Source organism: Hippocampus bargibanti, linkage group LG08 (assembly GCF_051943395.1).
Source record: "Hippocampus bargibanti isolate YZ-2025 linkage group LG08, ASM5194339v1, whole genome shotgun sequence".
Classification (NCBI taxonomy): Eukaryota; Metazoa; Chordata; class Actinopteri; order Syngnathiformes; family Syngnathidae; genus Hippocampus; species Hippocampus bargibanti.
Window position 1 is genome coordinate 6,971,083 of NC_142741.1, and position 27,297 is coordinate 6,998,379.

The window sequence follows — 27,297 nt, forward strand, 5'->3', positions numbered from 1 at the left end:
CGGGCATTGTGACCTTCTCACAGTTCTTATGAGCATTTTGTCATGTTTGGAAAACCACCCCCGTACTAATGCTCAATTATTACAAGCACAAATCCAGCGACTCTTGTTGCAAAGCTCCACGTTAGGCGCGCTTACGCTTGCCAAAACCTTCCCGTCTTTTGTTGTCAACCTTCAAGTTTCCTTTCCCTCGTGTGACTTCAGATACCGTCCGGTGAAACAATTCCATGTAAAATGAAACCCGGTGAGGTTGTCGAAAGCCAAATTCTTTTCTAATTTGCTCAATTCCAATCGGCCATTGGATCAAATGGTTGGTGTTTTGTATACAGCAGCTCTCCCGTGAGCCTCCAGCGCTAATTGGCTGCCGGTGGCAACATTTCAAGTCCTTTTTGCTACTCAACAAACACGCCTTACATAATGAGACGTTTTGGGGGAAAAAAAGCCATTCACGGCACTCTTTCAACTCATTCGCTACTATTCCCGAATTTATTCGGGAATTAAAAAGTGTGACATTGAGCGTCATTCACAAATTTGTTCTGGGTTTTTGGTTTTTCTTTCGGGGGGTGCCAATAAAGCGCTGGTCAGACCTATGACAATACTTTTCCTTTCCAATAGGGGACAGCATTTGCCTTATTTTCCATGTTAGCGCTTTGTTACAGCTTCCACTGTTGTGAAAGTGCTATATAAACCAATGTGTATTGTATTGGATTTTGTACATTTGCCCCCATTGCAAGCTCAGATAACTCCAGACCCAGACAACTTCTCAATTAACTCTTTTTTTTCTGATGAAAGAAAAGAGACTAAAGTTTGTTACGCTGAATTGAATGTTTATGTAGTCCTGAAACTCAATAATCTGTGGGTCCTGCAATTGGAGGGAAAATGACAAAAACCCTGGCACTGGAGTGGACACATTTTTTGCAGTCAAAAAAAAATCACGAAAAGGCTTACGACAGGGGTGTCAAAGTCATTTTTGCCACGGGCCACATTGTGGTTATGGTTTCCTCTCGAGGCCCGTTATGAACTTGGGGAAGCCATTAGAATGTTTAATCTCCTCCAAATACAGTGATACCTTGGCTTACAAACTTAATTGGTTCCCAGACAGTGTGTAAGGTGAAATGTGTGTATCCCAAAACTTAATTTCCCATAGGAAACCATTAAAACGAGAATAATCCGTTCGCAGGTCCCCATAAAACATAATTTTATACTTTCTAATTTTCTAAGCCTTAAAACTACCCAAAATATACCTTATTTTACGGATAATAAATGTGCTATGATATTATAATTAAAGAAACAAACTGTACTGTATAATAAAGTCGTTTTATTTACCTTTGTGATGGTCGTTGATGACTTGATGGAATGGAGTGCTGGGTTTCCTCAGCATTAAACACTTGATGAGGAACGTAACCTTCCTCTTTCACCGTCCTGAGGAATGATCCCTTGTAGGTGCTTTCTCTGTGATCATTTTATCTAGTTCCTCAATTGTGTTCTGTTTAACTGGGTTTTTGGGCTTTTTGCATCAGGTGTACAGATGGCTTGTGCGCGTTGTTTGTGGCGCATAATTGATGGAATATTTTAACCTTGCAGTCTAGATTCTGCCTTTGAACTATCAATTTTGAAACTCTCTCACTGTCATCTGCCTGTCTCTTTAATGTTTAAACCGCCTCCCTTCAATGCTGCATTCTTGACCAATCACGTGGCTTTACTCGATGACTGGGGGCGGGGAATAGAGGACGAAAAAAGGCGGCAGCTATTATCTTTTTGGAGAACGGCTTCACTCTCTCTCTATCTGTAAATCCCTCCCCCCTCACTGCTGCGTTCTTGACCAATTACATGGCTTTAACCGAAGACTGGGGGCAAGGAATAGAGTACAAAAACATTCGGCTGCCATTTTGTTGTTAGAAGAACAGGCTCGTTCGCGAACGACACATCACTCATTGAGGCAGCTCCGTGTGTATCCCGAAAAAAGTTTGTATGCCAAGGTAAGATTTTCATAAATTTAACATTCGTAAATAAAAAAATTCGGAAGCTAAGGGGTTTGTAAACCGAGGTATCACTGTATTACATATAGAGCGCATAACAAATTAATGACTAACTAGTTTTCAAATCTGAAGTCAAGAATAATGACTATTATTGTGGTTTAACATCCAAAAAGAATACATTTTAGTTAGGATTTTAGCAAGCATAATTGAATTTCACATGTTTGATTAGCTTTTGCGGGCCGAAAAAATGATCTGGTGGGCCAGATTTGGCCCATGGGCCTTGACTTTGACACCTGTGGCTTAAGAAGTCGTTTCTCATTCATTCAGACTTTGTTAGGCTTTCACTCGGGCTATTTTATACGCTGATATTTCTCTGTCGCGAACTGGAGATTACCGACGATGATGGGCAATGACGCAGCGGAAACACGCGGCATGAACATGTTCACGTTATTCATCAAATTGGTATGAAAACTTTGAAAGTTTTGTCATCTTCCTGCGTGAGCAATTTGCCGGATGTCATAACACCGCCAGCTCATTAGCGTGGCTCACAGAAGCAGTCGTTCATCACAGGAAACAAACGTCAAGGGTACGCTTGAGATTTTCATTTTTTTTGTCCCCGCATAGATAAATGAGCTCGGGAGGTTTCCGTGAATCGAAAAATGTTGCAAGTTGTTTTCCACCGGCAGGTTCTTGATAGCTAATGCTCACACGGTGTATCGTAGGAACCGAACGCCCAAAGTTCCGCTTTAAGTCTCATCTTGGTCGGATAAAAGTCATTTTTGGTCGAAACAAATACATAAATAAATAATAAATAAATGAATAAATGAACCGTCAAATAAATCAATTCACAAATTAATAGGTAAATAAATATGTTGATAAATAAAGAAATGAAAAATAAATAAAGCCAAATAAATAAATAAATAAATAAATAAATACATTGATAAATATTTTGATAAAGAGATATACAGTTACTTAAAATAAATAACTAAATAAATCTATAAATAAATAGATACTACGATAAATACATACATGAATAAACAAAGGAATAAACAAATGTATAAATTGATAGATAGATAAATAAATAAATAAATAAATAGATACATAGATACACAGATAAATAAATAAAGGAATGAATAAATACATATCAATAAATAACTAAGTAAATAAATAAATTGATAAATAAAGAAATGCATAAAAATAAATAAATGAACCAATAAATAAATTAATAAATAAATTAATACATGAATAGCCAGATAAATAAATTAATTAATTAATAAACAGATGAATATATATACAGAAACTTAAAATAAATAAATAAACAAATACATTTATAAATACATAGCTACTAAGATGAATAAATAAATGAATAAACAAATGAATGAATAAATAGATACACCAATATATAAATAAATAATATAAATAATATAAATAAAGGAATAAAGAAATAAATACATAATTAAATAACAGCCCTTCGGTTGATTCATTTTATGTCGTGATTTGCGAGCAATTTGGCGGCAGTTGTTCCCCGTTAAACTTGAAAATAACCTTGACTTGCTTCATAGGAAACGCCATAGATGGGCTAACGAAATAGTTTTTGGGTAATTTTCTTACTTGGTCCTCACCAGGAGCCGCAATGAACTATTGGTGTACAAAAACTTTTTTATGATTTAAATTCGCTTGAAGTAGAAAGTGTTTTTTTTTTTTTTGACATGGCCAAAATTACTTAATAAGTTAGGTCTTTTATTTTGTTATTTTTATTTGATTTTTATATATCTATTTATGTATTTATGTATTTATTTGTTTTTATTTATGTATTTTAATTTAATTTAATTTAATTTTTATTATTTTTATGTTTTTTATGCCGTTTTGCGGGAGGGCATAACGGATTATCGGCATTCCCTTTCATTTCAATGAGTAAAGATGATTTAGGATACAATTTCAAGAGTCATCACGGAACAACTCAAACTTTTGTATCGTTGGCTTGCAGTTCAATTTACTTCCTTCGTATGTGGATCAGCGTGGCTGACACAAAGTGCGCCAAAACTGTTTTTCCTTGACCATTAGCGGCTCTGAAAACGCTCATTATCGGGACGCACCGACGCGTCTCCTGTTTGTCACCCGAGGCCTGAAAATGAAACGGATTGTGTCGTGTCGGCATTGATCAGGCTCATTGTCAATCGCACATGATTGCACCGGGGGGTGGGTGGGGGGGGGGTGTAGGGTGAGGGGCTTACACTCTAATGAGCGTCCGTGTGATGACAAGCCGCGCAGCGAGCACTTCTCGCATGGAAATGCGATTGGAAGATGCTGACACATGCGAGCGTCCGGGGCCGTCCGTCCGTGGGAATGTTGATTTGACCCGACAAAGATGCGTTCTCACACAAATGTGTCGACTGAATAAGTGGGGCTGCAGGGAGGGGGCGGAGATAAAGGACTTTGAGGGGTTGCGGTCGCTTGAGACATAAGAAACAACTGTGGTACAGTCCAACCTGGGTTTTCGACCATAATTCGTTCCAGAAATCTGTTTGATAATCGAAACAGCATTTCCCATAATAATCAATGTACCGTATTTTCCGGTTTATAAGGCGCACAAGAGTATAAGGCGCACCTCCAATGACTGGTGCATTTTCATACTTTTTGGGAGGTTGAAAAACTTCTGTTGATTTGAATTAACGAAAAGCAGCTAGCAGGGGACAGTGTGAGTGAGGGTATTATCGCAGAGAAAGCACGGCAAATTCACTCGGATATCATCAAGAGGCTACTACATCAACGACCATCACAAAGGTCAATAAAAGTACTTTATTATACCGTACAGTTTATTTCTTTCATTACAATACAATAGCACATTTATTATACATAAAATAAGGTAGTTTGTGTAGTTTCAAGGCTTATTTAGTAGGAATTTATGTTTTATGGGGACCTGGAAACGGATTATTCTCATTTTTAATTGTTTCCTATGGGAAATTAATGTTTGGAAGACACACTTTTCGCCTTACACACACTTTCTGGGAACCAATTACGTTCGTAAACTGAGGTATCACTGTATAGAAATAAACATATCAACACATTTTCAAAAAAAAACGCTAGCCTTTTCATACTTGGGTGCCGATTAGGCGCTGGACATGGCCTCTGGCAATGTTTTTTCCCTTCCACAAGGGGGCAGAATTTCCCTTTTTCCATATTATCGCTTTGTTCCAGCGTTAGCTGTTGTTAAAGAACTATATACAGTAAAGTCTCGTTATATCGTCATCGGTTATATTGATAATACTGCTTATTACGAAATTATTTTCATTTCCCGGCACATGTCTAGTCTTTTTTATGTATTATTAGTTCGGTTTAGTACGATTCAAAGTTATTATGATAATCCGGTTACTAAGGTGCTCTTTTTCATCTCCCGCCGGCCATTTTGCTATGTTTATATCGATACAAAAGCAGTTTAAGGTGAATCGATATTTGCTTAGGGGTTTCTATACAGTACCACCATTATCGAAATCTGTATCAGTGGCACCGTTGGTCACGTGACCAGCTTCCGTGTGTTGCGCAGTGTAGCAGACGCCACTTCGGACCTGGATCAAAGAGGATGAGAACGTCACAATACTGTAGTCTTCTTATACAGTATACAGTTGTTTGACACCAATTTCAACTATGGGGAAACGAATTGTGATATCGGAACGAAGTACAAGGCAATCGTGGCTGTGGGGGACAATCCAACAAGCAACTCCTTCATCGCGAAATACAGTAAAATCTCGTTATATCGATATTCTCGGGAGTTAGAAAAAATGTCGATATCACCGTACTGTCGATATATCCGTCCTGCGCCGAACTGCATTAACAAAAGCCGCCAAAAGAGGGCATTCAAGCGCCATATAAGAAACGGAGCTGTCCATGAGCTCGCCATTTTGTGCCTCATTTTTTTTGGGGGTGAGAGATGTTCCCCCAATGTTGCCTCAAAATGGCACATATAATTCTTTAATCGATTGCAAACGTATGCTTTCCTCTTAAGAACTATTTGAATCATATTCATAACTGGATGTGTAACAAGAAAGCATATCATCCGAATCTGAAGCCATTGTTTGGATTCACAAGCAAAGCAAGACGTCTTGGCGTGAAGTCATTTTTATTTGCATTTGAATAAAAACTGACATCGGTTGTCCTTTAATACACAGTGTGGAATGTATGGTAATTTTCTAAATCACGCTTCAGCAGACAAAACAAGAAACATTGTTGCAAAAAAACGATTGCATTCATATACAGTACAGTGGGCATGTACATAACACAACAGGGAAACTGCAACGCTTACATCTTACTGTATTATGTATGCAATTTAAAAAAGTCATCAATCTTTTTCTGCTTCCCATTTTTACCTTTTAACACAAACACTTCAATCCCGTCTGCTACACACGAGCTAGCGTCTGAAAATGAAAATGGCTCTGCTACACGGGAGCTGGTCACGTAAGAAACTTACGTGACCAAGTCACGTGACCAAGTCGACCAATGGCGCGACCGATGGCGTGTATCGATATAAACATAGCAAAATGGCCGGCGGGAGATGAAAAAGAGCACCGTAGTAACCGGATTATCGTAAAAACCACGAATCGTCCTAAACGGAACTAATTATACATAAAAAAGACTAGAAATGTGCACGGGAAATGAAAAAAGTGTCATAATAAGCAGTATTATCGATATATCCGATATCGATATAACGAGACTTTACTGTAGTTTGATGCCGCGAATACTTATAACGTAAGTAATGACGTTGCAGTTTTCGTTTTTTACTGTTTTGATATCTTTATTTCTTGCAAGAATCACTGTTTTTCATATTTGTACATGCTGGCATTCGTGGTTTCTCTCGTGTGTCCAATGTCAAGTGATGCACAGTCACGATTGCAAGAGTGCGTTATAAAAATAATAAATGACATTTTTATTTAATGCACAAGTTTATTTTTCACTTCACGACAGTACAAAAGCATGCTAGATACGCAATCCATGAACCCAATGAAAAAATGACATGCCATATCAAAGATCCCCCATTTATTGCCCCCGCTTCATGCAGTACGGCACAGGATCGGACATTTCGATAGTACGGTTATATCGACAATTTTTTCTGACTCCCAAGAATATCGATATAACGAGACTTTACTAAATGAATATGCATTGTATTTTGGACATCTGCCCCCATCTCAAGCTCAAATAACTCCAGACCCATCTAACTTAGGAATTAACTCTTTTTTCTGATGAAAGAAGAGAGTCGAAGGTTTCTTACGCTGCCTTGAATTTTTATGTTGTCCTAAAACTCAATGTTCTATGGGTCTTGCAATTTGAGTGAAAATGACCAAAACCCTGGCACTGAAGTGGAAGCTTTTTGCACACCGTCTGGCAGTCAATGACTTAAATTAAAATGCTACACGGTAAACACAAATCATAGCAGTTTAAAATTCTATTAATATATAGACACTATTAATAGGGCCTGTTCTCCTCCTGCCAACATTACCCCTCCTGCCCACTCCCACGACCCCCCTCTCAGATGTATTCACACATTAATTCAGTACACAAAGGCCATTTTGTTGTCAGCACGGATCTAAAGCCGCCCCTACCTCCCCCCCAACCCCATGGCCCCCCACCGGCCTCTTTTGTCTAGCGCAAATAAAGCGTGCCCATGCACCAAAACAAGAAAATTCAGCCCCCCCCCTCTCATACCCCCCCCCCCCCCACCGTCTTCAAAAGCTAGCATCCCGCTGCTTGCTTGTCGATCGACACTCGCCTCCGATTGTTTTTCATCCACTCTGGGGATGATTTTCATTTCAATTGGAATCGCGTCTCCAATCCCGTTTGAGTTGGAATCTCGGAAACTGCACCCCCAATATCCCCGCGTTTTGTGTTCTTCGAGATGACTCGTATCTAATTAACAGTTGCGTCTGCTTCACTTCCTCCTGAAAGCCTCCATTTTGGAAATCCGAATCTTACAATTAAGCCGTCGGCGCCTTGAAAGTCACGTCGAGGCGGCCCAGTGAAAAATGAGAGCTTGCTTAATGGACGGACATCCTAGTGGAGGACGCCGGTGCGCATATTGGCCTTAACTCATTGGCTGCCTGACGATGTACAAAAATGTTCTTTTTTTTCCTCCAATCGATATTGAACAATACAAACTCAGAATGGAACACTACAGGAACAAAATGAGACGGGACACCAGGAAATGACGTACAGTGATACCTTATGAACTTAATTGGTTCCCAGACAGAGTGTGTAAGGCGAAAAGTGTGTATCCCCAAAATTAATTTCCCATAGGAAACCATTAAAATGAGAATAATCCGTTCCCGGGTCCCCATAAAACATAATTTTCTACTTTCTATTTTTCTAAGCCTTAAAACTACACAAGATACACATTATTTTATGTATAATAAATGTGATATGGTATTATAATTAAAGAAATAAACTGTACTGTATAATAATAAGGTTTTATTTACGTTTGTGATGATCGTTGATTGCTTGATGGAATGGAGTGGCCGGTTTCCTCAGCATTAAACACTTGATGAGCAACGTAACCATCTTCTTTCACCATCTTGAGGAATGATCCCACCTAGCCTTCTCTGTGAACATTTTATCTAGTTCCTCATCAATTGTGTTCTGTTTAGCTGGGTTGCTTTTTGCATCAAGTGTACAGATGGCTTGTGGTGCGGGTTGTTTGTGGAGCCTGATTGATGGGATATTTTAACCTTGCAGTCTACACTCTGCCTTTGAACTATCTTGAAACTCTCACTGTCGTCTGCCTGCCTCTTTAATGTTTAAACAATCCTCCCCTCACTGCTGCGTTCTTGACCAATTACATGGCTTTAACCAAAGACGGGGGCGGGGAATAGAGGACAAAAACAGTCGGCTGCCATTTTCTTGTTAGAACGAACGAACGACACATCACTCATTGTGGAGTTCCGTGTGTGTCCCAAAAAATAGTACGTATGCCTAGGTAAAATGTTCATAAATTTAGCGTTCGGAAACCGAAATGTTCATAAGCCAAGGGATTCGTAAACCGAGGTATCATTGTATAAGGAAGCGAAGGGTATAGTGGTGCATTCAGGTGCGCTCCATTTCTTTTCGACAACCCATTTCAGTTGTAAACCACAGCATAATTTAAAATTGTATTTTATTTATTGTATTCTATTTATAATTGTATTTTATTTATTATTATTATTATTATTATTATTGTTACTGTCTGATGATGTGCAAAAAAAAACTTTTTTTTCCTCCAATCAATATTGAACAATACAAACTCAGAATGGAACACTAGAGGAAGAAAATGCATCGCTCACAATGAGACGTGACACCAGGAAGTAACGTAGAATGAAGCGAAGGGTCCAGTGTTGCATTCGGGTGCTCTCCGTTTTTTTTCGACGACCCATTTTGGTTTTTAACCACGGCATAAAAAAACAAAAACATTTTTGGTCAAAAACCGAATTAGTCGAGAACCAAAACGTTCGAAAAGCAAGGTTTGAAAGTATCTGGGCTGGATTGGAGTTCTTAGAGAAAAAAAAGATGTCCTTGGCACCTTCCCTCCATGTGAAGGGAACATGAGGGGCTACTTGCCTTTGGGCTTAGTTTGTTTGTTTTGATTTTTTCCCCCCTGGCGTGTACGTGCCAACTTTGCGTTTGCCTGAGCTTCTTTTCTGAGCCGTGCGAGTGGATTGGTCGTTACCGTACCATCTGATGTCAACAAGCTTCATCAGCAGCATTAATCCACTCCGCAAAGTCCCCTTTTCGTTCGGAGGGGGGCTGGGGGGGGGGGGGGGGGGGGCTCTCACAAGGACAGCGATTGAAGGGATGGAGACACTTTCTGTGAATCATAAAATGAACACAAGGACAGGACACGGAGTTCTGATACAAATGTCAATTAACTCATTGACTGCCAGACGATGTGCAAAAAGGTGTCCACTACAGTGCTAGGGTTTTTGTCATTTTCACTCAAATTGCAGGACTCATAGAATATTGACTTTTAGGACGACATACATATTCAATTCAGAGTAATAAAAAACTGAGGCTCTTCTTTCATTGGAAAAAAAAAGAGTTAAAGGACAACCGACGTCTCCGGACAAGTTGTGTCCTTAATTTGTAAAATGGCTTCAAATGACTTCTACTGAGCGTATTTTACAAAGATTCCACCGTATATAGCTATATTTTCCGTTTTAAGACTCGCGCTGAATATTCAGGAAGTCTTGTTTTTGACTCGGTGATGAGTCCGTACGTGACGTCACTAAAGGACCGCCCCATGCCCGTAAAAAAAAAGACGCATTGTAGCGGACCTTCCATCACGTCAATGTATTTTGCTGTACTTGTTTGGTCTGGGGACCTCGTGTTGCACCCAAAGGCCGCCAAAAGGCCAGAAGAGGGCGTCCAAGCGCCATATAAGGAATTTATCAGCCTGTGGAAATGGAGGTGGCCACAGGAGGTCGCCATTTTGTGCCTCTTTTTTTGGGTGAGACATTTCCCCCCAATGTTGCCTCAAAATGGCACAAATAAATTCTTTAATCGATTGCAAACATGTATGCTTTCCTCTTCAGAACTTTTTCAATCTTATTCATAACTGGATGTGTAACAAGAAAGCATATTCTCCGAATCTGAAGCCATTGTTTTGATTCTGCAGCAATGCAAGACGTCTTGGTGTGACATCACGAACTGGGGGCGGGACTTTCTCAAAATGCCCAATTCGCAGCTCAATTTTTTGCTGATTTTGGACACTTTAAGTCATTTTTATTGGTGTTTTGCATTTGACTAAAAATATCATACTGCGTGTTTTGCGTATTTTAGATGCTATAAAACGTTTTTCTGATGTCAGTTAAAAAACAAAAAAGTGATGTCGGTTGTCCTTTAATAGTAATAGGCAGCATTCGGTGGCAGCTGCCGCTTGTCTGCGCAGCTCAGATACACACACACACACGCACACACACAGACACACACACCTACACGTTTTCATGTTTTCTGGGGACTACTTTTTCATTCATCACTTATGGGGACCACCTTTCCCAAATTACTTATAGTGCATACACACACATACACGTTTTGCCACACGGTAGGGACGAGGTGTGCAAAGGATTCGCCCCGTGGGAACCCAATTTCAAACATGAAAAAATATATATTTATGAAACTCATAAACATGTGATAATAATAATAATAATAATAATAATAATAATAATAATCCATTTAATTTATAAGTGCCTTTCAAAACTCTCAAGGTCACTTTAGTCACTGGATCAGTTTTTCTGTGGGTGAGCAGTGGCAGCCACATGTGCCAGTGTTTATTCAACCCGGAATAACTCAAATAGAGAGAAAGTTCGCTAGCTAATAGATAACTAATAGATAATGGCCAACTAGCTAGTTAGATAGCTAATAAATAGCAAATAGCTAGCTATCTAGGTAGCCCGCTAGATATCCAGCTAAGTGGCTAGCTATATAGCTAGCTAGATAGCCAAATAACTGGCTAGATAGCTAGATTGCTCAAATGAGCAACATGGTGTCAAAAGACCGGAAAGGTCCCAATATGTCACAAATGCACAATTTATCATTTCACAGTCACAGGTTAGCCATATTTTTTAGTTTCAGTTAGCAGTGATCATTTTTTATTTTTATTTTATTGGGCAGCTTGATAAAATAAATTTGAGTTGGTGACCCCAAAACTGTTTTGGTGGAAGTATGCAAATGGACCGACCCAATTGTAACGAGCAAGTTATTTCCTAAGTTATATGGTTCTGGAGTTATGTGAGTTTGAAATGGTGGTGGATGTACCAAAGGCAAATGCTGCTCCCTCGTGGTAGGGAAAAACATTACAAGAGGTCTGACTGAGTAATTCACAAAATGGACGTCTGTAACGCTTCTGTACAAAAGGAAACGGTCAGCCGTGAAGGTAAACTCATTTCCACGCATGTCGTACTTAGATGTTTTTACATCATTCATGGCGGTTAAACCGCTTGTGCGACATACGTGAAGTTACGATGCGCGTGGTCCAGTCTCACGGATTATCTCCACAATAATCGTCATGACAGCACAATCCACTCAGCGTCGGCTTGCTTGTAATGCCACCATAAACTCCCGCGTTTGCCGATAATCCCCTCTCAGTGTTATTTTGCCGACATGGCACACTGGCATACCTGTAAACCGGCCGTATTTTGCCGTATTCTGTACGATTTTTGCAAATTTTTCGATGTGGATGGCATACAAGAAAGTTTGTACGGGAAACGCAAAAATTGTTAAATAAATCCAAAAGAAAGGTTTCGCCATTTGGGTGAACACTGGTAAAAAAAAAGAGAAAAAGTCAAATACAGTGATACCTCAGTTTACGAAATTAATTGGCTCCCAGAAAGTGTGTGTAAGGTGAAAAGTTCATCTTCTGAACAATTACTTCCCATAAGAAGCCATTAAAATGAGAATTATCCGTTCCTCTGTCCCCATAAAACATAATTTTCTACTAAGTAAGCCTTAAATCTACACAAAATAGACCTTATTTTATGTATAAAAATGTGCTATTGTATTGTAATTTAAGAAATAAACTGTACTGTATAACATAGTCGTTTTATTGACCTTTGTGAAGGTCATTGATATAATTGCCTCTTGATGATATCTGCGTGAAGTTGCCGTGCTTTCTCGCCGACAATACCATCACTCACAATGTCCCCTGCTAGCTGCTTTTCGTGAATCCAAATCAACAGAAGTTTTTCCAACCTCTTCTATTGCCTGAGACCATTGCTTAGACAACATAGAAACACAATTACCCATAAACACACTTTTAATAGCTTCCTTGTTCTTCAGAATGGTAGCAATGGTCGACTTAGCGTACTGGTACTGGGACGCTAAGTCACACAAATGTACACCTCATTCGTGTTTTTCAATTATCTCTTCTGCTCGACCGTAATTTTGTTTTGTGTCTTCTTCGGCTTAACGCTAGCCTGTGGTGGGGTCTTTTTCGGTCTCATAATAGCAAAAGTACTCCACTCAATAACAAACCACGTCCGCACCCAAAGAAAGGGGATGACGAAAACTAGTCCCCAGACATCGTGGCGCTGTTCGACCGTGTGGTTTGGTGTTCATCCGCCGAAAACTAGTTCGTCAGCCGAGACTATATGCTCAGAAATTTAATGTTCATGAGGCGAAATGTTTGTGAGCTGAAGCGTTCGTTCACGGATGTATCACTGTGTAATTTTAAGATATTTTCAATTCCATTTTCATCGTTAAAGATCAGCAGTCATGGTAATAATAACAAAGATCTCTACTTGTAAAAAGCCAAGTCGACCACAGAGAAAACAAGTCTGTGCGAGAAGTCTCGAGAAGAAAGACAAGTTCCAGTCAAGTGGAATTTTATTTTGAAATCAGTTTAATGGAACATTTCTTGTGGTTTTTTTTCGCCGTAATATCAATCAGATTTTTTATAAACATTATACATCGTATGAAAGACATAAATCCCCTTGAAAGTATTAAGCCAGCCAAGCTGGCTATATCTATCTATCTATCTATCTATCTATCTATCTATCTATCTATCTATCTATCTATCTATCTATCTATCTATCTATCTATCTATCTATCTATCTATCTATCTATCTATCTATCTATCTATCTATCTATCATCAAATGTATTTATTTGTCTATTTATTTATTATAAAGACAATATTTACGCAAATGCAGAGATCAGGACTTTGAGCCTGAACCTTGATGCTATCTATTAGCTAGCTAGCTTTCTATTTATTTGAGTTACTTACGGGTTCAGTGACCGCTGGCGCGTGTCGCTGCCGCTACTCACCCACAGAAAAAAAAAAAAATATCCTGTGACTGTAATTTCTCGGTCAGACCTCTGGTCATGTTTTTCCCTACCATGAGGGGGCAGCATTTGCCTTTGGTACATCCACCCCCATTTGACGCTCAGATAACTCCAGACCCATATAATTTAGGAATTAACTTGTTCCTTTAGAATTGGTTCGCCCATTTGCATACTTCCACCAAAACAGTTTTGGGATCACCAACTCGAATTTATTTTCTCAAGCTGGCCAATAAAAAAAAATAAGAAATGATCACCGCTAACTGAAACTGAAAAATATGGCTAACCTGTGACTGTGAAATGATAAATCGTGCATTTGTGACATATTGGGACCTTCCCGGTCTGTTGAAGCCATCTTGCTCACTTGAGCAAACTAGCTATGTAGCTAGCTATCTGGCTATCTAGCTAGCTATATAGCTAGCTACCTAGCTGGCTATCTAGCTGGCTACCTAGCTAACTAGCTATTTGCTATTTATTAGCTATCTAACTAACTAGTTAGCTGGCTATTATCTATTAGTTATCTATTAGCTAGCTAACTTTCTATCTATTTGAGTTATTCTGGGTTGAGTGAACACTTTTTATTATTATTATTATTATTATTATTATTAATATTTATTTTTATACATGAAATTGTAATAGTTTGCTAGCTTTAGATTTTGAGCCGGCACATTTTCGGGCACCCCAAATGCCTGCTAAAAAAATGTTGCCATGAAGTAAGAGTTTAATTTGGTCCGTGGCCATGCTAATAACTCAAAACAGAGCATCTCAAAATTAATGAAAATGCTATATGTACAATTCGACGGGCCAGATTGTCAAAGCCCCCCCGACCTCCTCTTTTCCTTACCACCCCACCAGTGTTGAAAATGACCCCATCCCCCACCCATTTACGTTTTATGAGGTGGCGACAAGGTGGAATGCGCCCCATGTGATGAGCACATGTGTAAGCAGCGAGCACCCTGCTAGCAGGGAGGCCCTTCTGTCTTCCCGCTGACCCCTCCCGCCATTTTTTGCACAGGTCACTGGACGTTTCTGTATGCTTTCCTTATTTGACACTCAAACATGGTCGTGTTTTGGTTTGGGCTATCTCAGATGCTTCGGGTTTCCACACATCGCTAGCCGCCGTTCCCGGATGGCCGCCAGACCACATGGTGAGGCTGTGAATGAGCACCGTGGCTTACTTTTGATGTTTATTTTAGGCTGCTTGGATTTCCACAGATTTACTTCCATTTCTATTCCATTTTCTTCATCTACAGTATCCATCCATCCTTCTATCCATCCATCCGTCCATCCATCCACAAATACCCACCCAAAAACCACCCATACATCCATCCAAAATACCCAGCCAAAAACCACCCATACATCCATTCAAAATACCCACCCAAAATCACCCATACATGTATCCAAAATACCCACCCAAAACCCATCCATCCAAATATACCCACTGAAAACCCATCTATCCATCCATCCAGAAATACCCACCCATCCATCAATCCAAAAATACCCACTCAAAACCTTTCCACCCATCCATCAATACCCACCCAAAAACCACCCACCCACCCATCCAAAAGTACCCACCCAAAACCCATCCATCCAAATATACCTACTGAAAACCCATCTATCCATCCATCCAGAAATACCCACCCATCCATCAATCCAAAAATACCCACTCAAAACCTTTCCACCCATCCATCAATACCCACCCAAAAACCACCCACCCACCCACCCATCCAAAAATACCCACCCAAAAACCATATATCCATCTATCATCTATCATTCATCCAAAAATAACCACTCATCCATCAATACAAAAATACCCACTTAAACCTATCCATCCATACATCCATCCATACATCAATAACCACCCATCCATCAATCCAAAAATGCCCACCCAAAACCGATCCATCCATTCTTCCATCCATCAATACCCCCCCCAAAAACTACCCATCCATCAATGCAAAAATACCTACCCAAAACCTATCAATCCATCCATCCTTCCATCCCAAAATACCCATTCAAAATCCACCCACCCAAAAACCTTCTATCCATCCACCCAAAAATACCCACCCAAAGCCTATCCATCCATCCCAAAACCCATCCATCCATTCATCCATCCAAAAAAAAAAAACAAAACCCATCCAGCCACCCAAAAATACCCACCCAATACCCACCCATCCAGCCATCCAAAAATACCCACCCATCCATCCAAAAAAAAACACCCAAAACCCACCCATCCATCCAATCTCACATTTTAGTTTGAGCTAACAGAAACATGAGCGGTTTGATGAGGGGAACGAGCAGCATTATTTTGGAGCAACTGGAGAAAATAGTCACCTTTAGAAACAGCTGGTGAATGTTGTTGACGTGAAAGGAAAAATTCCACCGTGCACTCACGACAAAAATGCCAAATGAGGCGTTTTTCCAGCTTTGCACAAACGGCTTGTTGACTTTGAATGTCAACGCCTCCGCCGTGATACTTGCTTGCGTCTGTGGTTGAAAGTAGCCTTGGGTCAGCGTGGCTGGCACCTTCTCACCTGCTGGCTCGCTTTACTTGCAGCAGAAGGCCCGTTTTGGAGTAGACTAAGCAGACAGGACGGCACACTTGGCACTGCCCCGCAGAGCCACAGAACCAGACTTGGAACCCGAACGGACAGGTCGCGACGTCGGAACCCGACTCGGGTTATTTGTTCACACGCGATGGTCAAACAAAGAAATCAGTCTTGAAAACGTGACATTGGGAGCTGCGCATTTTGTGCGTAAGATGTGAATATTTCATGGGGGCCCCTCCTTGAGCCAATGTATTAATCATGGCGCAGTCTGCTCAGGCTGAAAATAGCGCCAAGCAAGCCCGACCAAAACATATTGCAACCGTGTGTATTTTCTGGTCTGCTGCTTGTTCACGTGTGTGACACAGCACATGGTCTATTCACATTTTCCCTCCCCTTCTGTGCTCTTGTCTGACTTCGAGTGGGTCGGAGGGTCGGAGGGGGTGTTGGCAAAAGCGGCCATTGTGTTTGCACAACACATGTTCACCTTTCAAAGTGCTGCTCGTCTCCAATTTAGAACGGGGAATTGGCGGGTATTTAGCAAGCTCCCGTCTTACACTTCCAAGGGATCATTTTGCGTGATTTTGTCATGGGAGTGACCTCAATGGAACGGACGCTTCTGTATGTGGGGGAATAAATTTGTAAAAAAAAATGCAAGAACACATTTTTTTCTTACGTTTAAAATAATAAATTGAATGTAGGAAAATATATATATTTTGTTACATTTTTATACATATATATTATATTATTTTGGATTGGATTGGATTTGACTTTATTAGTCTCGCAGTGGAGACATTTACATTTCACAGCAGCAAAGTTATGAAAGGAATGAAAATAGAAAATATATATACAGTAAAGTCTCATTATATCGATATCGGATATATCGATAGTCCCGGTTATATCGATACTATTTCTATGCACGCACGGAGAAAATTACATGCAAACAGGGTCGGATATATCGATAGTCCCGGTTATATCGATATTTTTTCGGACTCCCTTGAATATCGATATAACGAGACTTTACTGTATATATATATATATATATATATATATATATATATATATATATATATATATATATATATATAAACATGTATATATACAGTGATACCTTGGCTTACTGCAGGTTATTTGTGGAGCCTGATTGATCGGAATTTTAACAAAGTGGAAACAAGTCCAAATTTCACTGTTTTCCATCCATTTTGTCACTTTCTCTCTGTCGTCTGCCTGTCTCTTTAATGTTTAAACCACCTCCCCTCACTGCTGTGTTCTTGACCAATCACATGGCTTTAACCAAAGACTGGGGCTGGGGAATAGAAGACAAAAAAAAGTTGGCTGCCATTTTCTTTTTAGGAGAATGGCTTCACTCTCTCTCTGTCTGTAACACCCACCCCCTCACTGCTCTGTTCTTGACCAATCACATGGCTTTAACCGATGACTGGGGGCGGGGAATAGAGGACTAAAACAAGCCGGCTGCCATTTTCTTGTTAGGAGGATGGGCTCGTTCGCGAACGACACATCACTCATTGTGGCAGCTCCGTGTGTATCCCAAAAATAGTTCATCTGCCAAGGTAAAAGTTTCATAAATTTAACATTTGTAAACCGAAAAGTTCATAAGCCAAGGAGTTCGTAAACCGAGGTATCACTGTATAGTAAAAAGAATGTACGATTTTTTTTCTTCCATTAAAAAAAATCTATATATCTATATTGTTCATGTTTGTAAAAAATATATATATTGTTTTTTTTTTTCCTCTATCTATTTATATATAATTTTATTCATTTTTTTCTACACTCTCGAACAATTCAGCAAATTTTGAGAGACTTCAGGTGCATCCAGTACATATTTGGAATACTTTGAAATGGGTCAACTTATCAAATAGCTCAATAATATTGCACAAGTTTTACATTTTACTACGACTGTCAATCTTTTGAACGCATTTTCAGTCCGGGAAAAAGTTTCTATTTTCTTTTTTTTTTTTTTTGGTAAATCGGAGGTGTCGTGTCACTCCTCTTTTGGAATGATGCCGCATCGATAATCATGTATTCATCCCACGTGTGATATATTCATCCCACGTGGCGACGCAAATACCCATCATGCATCAATGGCACAGATGGTCTTGCCTGCTAACGCCGTTCATCGCATGTACGCTCACATGTCAATTGCCACATCGCTACTTAGTTAGCAAAACATTATCATTTTAATCGTGTGTGTGTGTGTGTGTGTATTTATGTATGTGTTTATATGCGCACCTTCCCTATGAGAATGTAAATTGTGCGTCTTAAAATACACTTTTGCCACATGCCCAAAATGCTTTCTCCCACTCTGCACAAATTAGCAGCAGCCCACACGCCGCTGACACATCGCGAGGCATCAGAGCGCAGATGCTGCCGGCCGGGATTGAGGAGGTAGGTGGGAGAAGAAATGAAACAGGCACACATAATCCTTATTTACTTCTGATTAAGCATTGATAAATATATTGATATAAATTCATACAATGTGAGATAATTATGAACCAATATGTTTTTTATTTTTTACTCTAGTACCCATGATGAGTTGGCTTGCGGGCAGACCGCCATCATACTTCTTGAACGAAGCTTCATGAAGCTTTGGTCTGTAAATATTACATTTCATTTCTAAGCGCCTTTCAAAACTCTAAAGGTCACTTTACTGTCACAGGATAAGTTTTTCTGTGGGTGAGCAGTGGCAGCCACATGCGCCAGCGTTCACTCAACCCGGAATAACTCAAATATATAGCAAGCTAGCTAGCTAATAGATAGCTAATAGTTAGCCAGCTAGCTAGATAATAGATAGCTAATCAGAATCAGAATCAGAATCATCTTTATTGCCAAGTATGTAGGACACACAAGGAATTTGTTTCCGGTAGAACACGCTGCACTAGTATCGTTGTCAAAAAAACTGCTAAGTGGCACTATACAGTTCCATTTTGGCTACTGTTGAAAGAGTTCAAAGAGTTAATGGCTTGGGGGAAGAAGCTGTTTAAATGTCTGCTGGATTTGGTGCGCATGGATCGGTAGCGCCTGCCTGAGGGGAGTAGCTGGAAAAGGTGGTGGGCAGGGTGCGGAGGGTCCAGTAGGATTTTCCGCGCCCTAGTTTGGATTCTTGCAGTGTGCAAGTCCTCGAGAGTGGGTAGGGCGGTGCCAATGATTTTTTCCGCCGTCCTAACTGTCCGTTGAAGTCGGATTTTGTCCATTTTTGTGGCGGCCCCGAACCAAACGGTGATGGAAGAACACAGGATGGATTCGATGACAGCCGTGTAGAAATGTTGCAGCACCTCCTGTGACAGGCCATGCTTCTTTAGCAGCCTCAGGAAGTACATTCTCTGTTGGGCCTTTTTCAGGATAGAGTTGGTGTTGACCTCCCACTTCATGTCCTGGGAGACTGTGATTCCCAGAAACTTGAAGGTCTCAACGGTTGACACAAGGCAGTTGGATAGTGTGAGGGGTAGCTGTGGTGATGGATGTTTCCTGAAGTCCACCATCATCTCAACTGTCTTGAGCGTGTTCAGCTCCAGGTTGTGACGGCTGCACCAGAGCTCCAGCTGCTCCACTTGTTGTCGGTACGCAGACTCGTCGCCGTCTTTGATGAGACCGATGACCGTGGTGTCGTCTGCGAACTTTATGAATTTGACAGCTGGGTGCGTTGAGGTGCAGTCGTTCGTGTAGAGAGAGAAGAGCAATGGAGAGAGGACGCATCCCTGCGGGGCTCCAGTGTTCGTGGTTCGTGTTGTGGATGATATATTTCCCAGTCTGACCTGTTGTGTCCGTCCTGTCAGGAAGCTGATAGATAGATAATAGATCGTAAGCTAGCTAGCTAATAGATAGCTAATATGGAGCCAGCTATCTGGCACTATTTCATGGCTCTTCTTTCATCAGAAAAAAGTGAATTCCCAAGTCACATGGGTCTGGAGTTATCTGAGTTTGAAATGGGGGCACCTGTTCAAAATACAATGCAATACATACAATATGTATGTGGTTTTATTTTTTACATGGTGATCAATACACTCCGAGTCTCGAGGTGCGCCAGAGCCATAAAGACACAAGAGGGTGTGCACACTTGTGCAACCACATTATTTAACTTGTATTTGCTATTAGGCTGGCTAACTGGCTATTAGCTGGCTAGCTAGCTGTTGGCTGGCTAGCTAGTTATTAGCTAAAAGCTAGCTATGAGCTAGCTAGCTTTTTATCTGAGTTATTCCGGGATAAGTGAACGCCGGCGCGTGTGGCTGCTGCTGTTCACCCACAGAAAAAAAATCATCCTGTGACTGTAAAGTGCCCTTGAGAGTTTTGAAAGGCGCTTAGAAATGAAATGTATTATTATTATTTTTAACTCCTCGCCAACAAGAACCTCCCCCCCAAAAATAAACATTAGGAGTGGTCCACTTTTCACACCCATTTTTGCATTTGTTTAAATTTCACCCCCTTCACACGCAATTTTCATTCAACCTGTGCATTTCGACCGTGACCCCGCCACGCGTCTCTTATGTCTCATTGACGCACCTTTAGAATATCACACAACCTGTTTTGAAACACATATGATCAACCAGGGGAAGGGGAAAGGGCGGTGGGTTTAACACTCCCACCCCTCGGGCCTGCTTGCCAGAGCTCCAGATGGGCTCACAGAAACCAAACGCCACACCCACACACTCCTTGACCTGGCATGGAGCTCCGTGTCTGCTGCCAGTTTTGATGTAGGCAGCATTCGGTGGCAGCTCCCGCTTGTCTGCACAGCTCGCACACACACACACACACACACACACACACACACACACACACACACACACACACACACACACACACACACACACACACACACACCTACACATTTTCATGTTTTCTGGGCACCACCTTTTGGTTCACTTACACCACCTTTCCCAAATTACTTACAGTGCATCCACACACATGCACGTTTTTGCCACACGGTAGGGATGAGGTGTGCCCAATTTCAAACATGAAAAAAATATATATATGAAACTCATAAAAGTGATTTTATAATAATAATAATCCATTTCATTTCGAAGCGCCTTTCAAAACTGTCAAGATCACTTTACAGTCACAGGATGAAGCTTTTCTGTGGGTGAGCAGCGGCAGCCACACGCGCTAGCGTTCACTCAACCCGGAAGTCAATACACAGAAAGCTAGCTTGCCAGCTAGTAGATAGCTAATAGATAGCCAACAATCCATAATAACTCAAATCGAGAGAAAAGCTAGCTAGCTAATAGCCAGTTAATAGATAGATAGCTATTTAGCTAGCTAGATAGCAAGCATCCTCGAGAGCTATATAGCTAATGGCTAGCTCGCTAGTTAGCTAATACACTGTCAGTAATTAAATAAATACACAGCATTGAGTAGCATATTTCCATCTTTAAACGTAAGAATGACATTTAATTATAAAAAAATTTGTGGAACCTGTGCTCACTCAGAAATCACTTTAAAATTGTGTATTTCTTGATTTATTTTTTTCAGGTTTTTGGTAATCTAGTGGGGACTTAACAAATCATGTCAGACCAAAACCACCAGGAGGTGGCGCTTATTTTTTCTCTACACAATATTTAGAGCACATAGACGCACACACACACACACACGGACATACACACACTAATAAAGGCTAATTTAATCGGCTAAATTATTTTTGTTTTTTTATTTATTTTTTTTATTTGACTTCATGCATCATTTCGTATGGGCGTGCGGCCATATTCCAATTTTGGGTTGGCATAACGAGTTCTATTTCAGAACAATAAATAATTTTAATTTCTAATCATCCCATTATATTGTTTTCGACAGTTTCAGTTTTGCCAGAACATAAAAATATATAAAAAATCCAAAAGATGGCGGCAGAGAGTAAAAAAGTGTGTGTATCCAAGTGTAATGAAAATACACACACAAAAATCGTGAGGACCACTCTGAAAATCATAATAATAATACATAATAATTACTACATTTCATTTATGAGCGCCTTTCAAAACTTTTCAGTCACAGGATACAAACCCAGATTTTTCTGCGGGTGTGCAGCTTTGATATATATATATATATACACACACACACCCTCTCAAAGCGTTTAGAATGAAACACTTGCGAGGACCCACCAAAAAGTACTCACTTGTCAAAAATGTCCTCACTATGTATGGTATAAAATCATTGTGGACCTCACTAAAATAGCCATATAAACACACATACACACATACACACATACACGTACACACACACACACACACACACACACACACACACACACACACACACACACACACACACACACACACACACACACACACACACAACAGTACCGGATTACACTTTCAAAGTTAAAACAAAGCAATTTATCACTAACTAATTATATCTGGAGTACACACACACACACACACACACACACACACACACACACACACACACACACACACACACACACACACACACACACACACACACACACACACACACACATCCAGCTGTCAGAATAATGGCAGTGGAGCAGACAAAGTAGGCTAAAAGATTGTCTGCTCTGCTGGAAGACAAAAACAAGTCTGGCTCTTAGCACTTCTGTAGTCTGACGAGACCTTAGTTAAGTGCTTTTTTGCGTTTGAGATGGATAATTGAAAAAAATCACGATCGTTTTTGAAACGATATTGAAATCTGGATAAAGAAATAGCATTTGTATTCGGGTGGAGGATCGCGAGTGGGCGTGGCCAAATTTTGACGTACAGTCAAAATTCGGTTTTTGAACGGTTCTCAACCAATTCAGTTTTCAACGAAAAATTTCGGGTTTTTTATGCCTTAGTTTACAACCGAAAATGAGTTCTCACAAACTGAGCGCACCTGAATTCACCACTCGCACTGCCTCCGCTTCCTTATACAGTTATACATTGGCTTACCAACTTAATTGGTTCCCAGACAGAGTGTGTAAGGTGAAAAGTGTGTATCCAAAAAAAAATATTTCCCATAGGAAACCATTAAAATGAGAATAATCCATTCCCAGGTCCCCATAAAACATAATTTTCTACTTTTAATAAATGTGCTATGGTATTATAATTAAAGAAATAAACTGGACTGTCTAATAAAGTCATTTTATTTACCTTTGAGATGGTCGTTGATGGCTTGATGGAATGGAGTGGCCGGTTTCATCAGCATTAAACACTTGATGAGGAACGTAACCTTCTTCTTTCACCATCTTGAGGAATGATCCCTTGTCGGTACTTTCTCTGCGATAATTTTATCTAGTTCCTCATCAATTGTGTTTTGTTTAGCTGGGTCGATAGCTTTTTGCATGAAGTGCACAGATGCGGGTTGATTGTGGAGCCTGATTCATGGGATATTTTAACCTTGCAGTCTACACTGCCTTTGAACTATCAAAGTTGAAACTCATCGTCTGTCTCTTTAATGTTTAAACCACCTCCCCTCACTGCTGCGTTCTTGACCAATCACGTGGCTTTAACCAAAGACTGGGGACGGGGAATAGAGGACAAAAACAGTCAGCTGCCATTTTGTTGTTAGTAGAACGGGCTCGTTCGCGAAAGACACATCACTCATTGAGGCAGCTCCGTGTACAAAAAAGTTTGGATGCCAAGGTAAATTTTGTATGCCAAGGTAAAATTTTCCTAAATTTAACATTCTTAAAATGAAAAGTTCGTAAGCCAAAGGGTTCGTAAACCCGGGCATCAGTGTACGTCACTTCCTGTCGCATCTCATAACGTTTCATTGTGAGCAGGCATCTTTGTATTGTTCAATCATGATATACAGTAAAGTCACGTTATATCGATATCGGTTATATCGATAGTACTGCTTATTACGATACTATTTCTATGAACGCAAGGAGAAAATTTACATGCCGCAGGATCGGATATATCGATAGTCCGGTTATATCGATATTTTTTCCAACTCCCGAGAATATCGATATAAGGAGACTTTACTGTACATATTTTTTTTTGATCCGACATAATGATGGGAAATGTTTCAGTTTTCCACCAAATCGGTTTTCTAACAGATTTTTGGAACATTATGGTCAAAAACCCAGCTTTGACTGTACATACACTTAAAGGACAACCAACGCCTCCGGACAAGTTGTGTCCATAGTTTGTAAAATCACTTGAAATGACTTCTACTGAGCGTATTTTACAAATATTCCACCACATATAGCTATAGTTTATGTGTTAAAACTCGCGCTGAATATTCAGGAAGTCTTGTTTTCGAGTTGTGACGATTCCTGACGTCACGTCATGTCAGGAACGCCCCTGACAGAGAAAGCGTCACACAATGCATTTTGGGTACTTTGTTTGTTCTGAAAACTTCGTCTTGATCCGTGTGGATGGAGAAATTAGAAGGAAAACAGGAATACAAAACAGGAATAACGCAATGGTGAATCGTTGTGTGTTGCACCAAGACTACTATTTGATACTAGTTGACACAAATTCCCAGCAGACAAATCAGTCCATTTCCAACGGAGCCATCTTGTGCATTTTCTGGGACGCTACATTGGAGTCCTGATGGCTCAAATTGATCCGGAAGGACTTCTTTAATCGATTGCAAACATTTATGCTTTGCTCTTCAGAACTATTTGAATCATATTCATAACTGGATGATTACCAAGAAAGCATCTTCTCCGAATCTGAAGCCATTGTTTTGATTTTAGAGCAAGGCAAGACGTCCTGGCGTGACGTCAAGAACAAGGGGGCCGGACCTCGCCATTTCCGGGGTCATTTGGAAGTAGTTTTGGGACACTTTAACTCATTTTTATTGGTATTTTCGAAATTTCCCAAGTGATGTGTTGGCGACGGCGATATTGGGCCGTGAAAAACATGATTCAGACATTGAAAACCATATTGGTTTTCGAACGGTTTTATGGAACGAACCCCAGATTTGACTGTACAGTACGTTAAAATCAGTCAAAAAATATTCAACTTACATCCTTTCTGTCCACTTTTAGTGATGATTCTTGATTTTCAGTTGAGTGTTTATTTACTTGACACTAGAGTCACTATCCAGTTTTATTCGCTCCTCATTTCTTTCAGCGAGGGATCCCGATCATTTCCCCCTATTTTTTGTGCTCTTTCAAGCTTTTTCTTCTCTTCCACTGGCACATTAAACCAGGAGGGGGCTGGTGCCACCGCGCCATATGTCCCCCCCCTAATTTGCTCCAAATGTGAACCGCCATCCGTGGCAAGTTGCAACGGCACACCCTTTCTCCGCCCCCGAAAGGAAAATTGATCATTTTTTTAATCAGCTTTCTGCTTGATGGGCGGACGTTGACACAATTAGCATCCTTTTTTTTCCGCCCCCGCTGTCGGCCATGTTGGCCAATCTATGTCCGTCAAGCTTGGGTGTGAGGTCAACGCATGGCGACGTACCGGTAGATCGCCGGCCTTCCTCGGCGCCCTTTCGCTTCCTTCGGCTGTTTCATGCTTTAGTAAAAGCTTTTAAGAGCCCGGGCAACAGCGTACGGATGCCCAGCAGTCTTCTGCGAGCTATCTACTGTATAATGGATGACCACTTTGGACTTCAGACCTTTAGCTTGACGTTCCTCAACCATTTGGCTGCTGGCCTTGTGGACTGCAGGCGCCACAATTAGCGCCTTTCGAGGCTAATGGCAGTTAGCTACATTTGACCAAATGTAAATCTGAATCCCCCCCAAAATTCCTCATCACTCTATGCTGCACAAAGTTCGTCTTGATACCTCGGTTTTCGACCATAATCCGTTTCAGAAACCTGTTCGAAAACAGATTTGTTCAAAAACCGAAACAGCACTTTCCTTTAAAATCAATGTAAAAAATCTTAATCCGTTCAAAGTCTAGAAAACAACTTTTTAACTATTTCATCGCATAAACCGGATAAATACTTAGTAATAGAGCAGGTCATGTGTAAAATTCTATTAAAACAAACTTTTATTTTCACCAATTTTTAACATCAACATTAACATCTGTACATAAAAATCTCTCTATCTTTCTGCCACGGGGCGTGTTGGCACCTATCCCTGCTGTCTTTGGGCAAACACAGGGCACACTAACATTTCAAACCATCCTCTGCTTGCTTTAAAATCATACTATTGAGGAGATCTTAACCAAATACGTCAGCATTTTCGCAAAAATAAAACAACAATATTAATGCGTCGGTCACAATGAGGAAGACGTGACATATAAGGAAATGACGTGGAAGGAAGCGGAGAGTAGTCGAGTGATGCATTCAGATGCAATCAGTTTGGTTGAGAACCAAATTTTGGTTGCATTCCGAGGCATGAAAAAACATGACATTTTTGGTTGAAAACCGAATGGGATGAGAACTGACGTTCAAAAACCGCGGTTTGACGGTATTTGAAGTTTGCTCATTACGACATGACAAACTGTGATTTGTTGCCGACTCGTGATCTTCACCTTAACAGCGGTGCTTCTATCAGATCCAAAGCGACGCTCCACCGCCATGTTCAGGGATCGCTTTTGTCTTTTCGCCGGTTTACAAAACGGAATCTCAGGCGGAAACTGGGCCTTCTTGACAAATCTATTCGCTGGGCTTCCATTGGAAGAAGAGAAATGAAAATTGAAGTAACACTCTGACGAAGTATACGCCGAAATATGTCAGATAATTGAACACCTAATAAACACTGTCTGTAAGAAAAGAATATGTTTTAAATTAGATATCAAGAAGACAGGATGAACTTAATACAACTATGAAGTAACACATTTTACCCAAAATGGAAGAAATGAATCGTTTATATTATATTTATTCATTTATTCTCATTTATGAGAATAATAATAATAGTACATTTCATTTATAAGCATTTTTCAAAACTCTCAAGGTCACTTTACAGTCACAGGATACGTTTTTCTGTGAGTGAGCAGCGGCAGCAACACGCGCCAGTGTTCACTCAACCCGGAATAACTCAAACAGCTAGACAGCTAGCTAGCTAGCTAATACATAGCTAGATAACTAATAGCTCGCTAGCTAGCTAGATAGCTAATATGTTCCCTGACTCAAATAGCTA

At 40.3% G+C, this 27,297-nt stretch overlaps 1 protein-coding gene across 3 annotated transcripts in view; it reads left to right on the forward strand.

Annotated features, from left to right (window-relative positions):
• The window catches only part of LOC148894478 (histone deacetylase 4-like), a 120,620-nt gene that overhangs the window by 17,997 nt on the left and 75,326 nt on the right, over positions 1 to 27,297 (forward strand). Inside the window, exon 1 of one of the 3 annotated variants that reach the window (XM_089002598.1) lies at positions 18,695 to 18,716. The exons of the other annotated variants lie outside the window; for them this stretch is intronic. The gene's annotated coding sequence lies outside the window, so the exon portion shown is untranslated. Of the gene's footprint in view, positions 1 to 18,694; positions 18,717 to 27,297 lie in introns of those variants that run through there. 3 annotated transcript variants of the gene reach the window in all.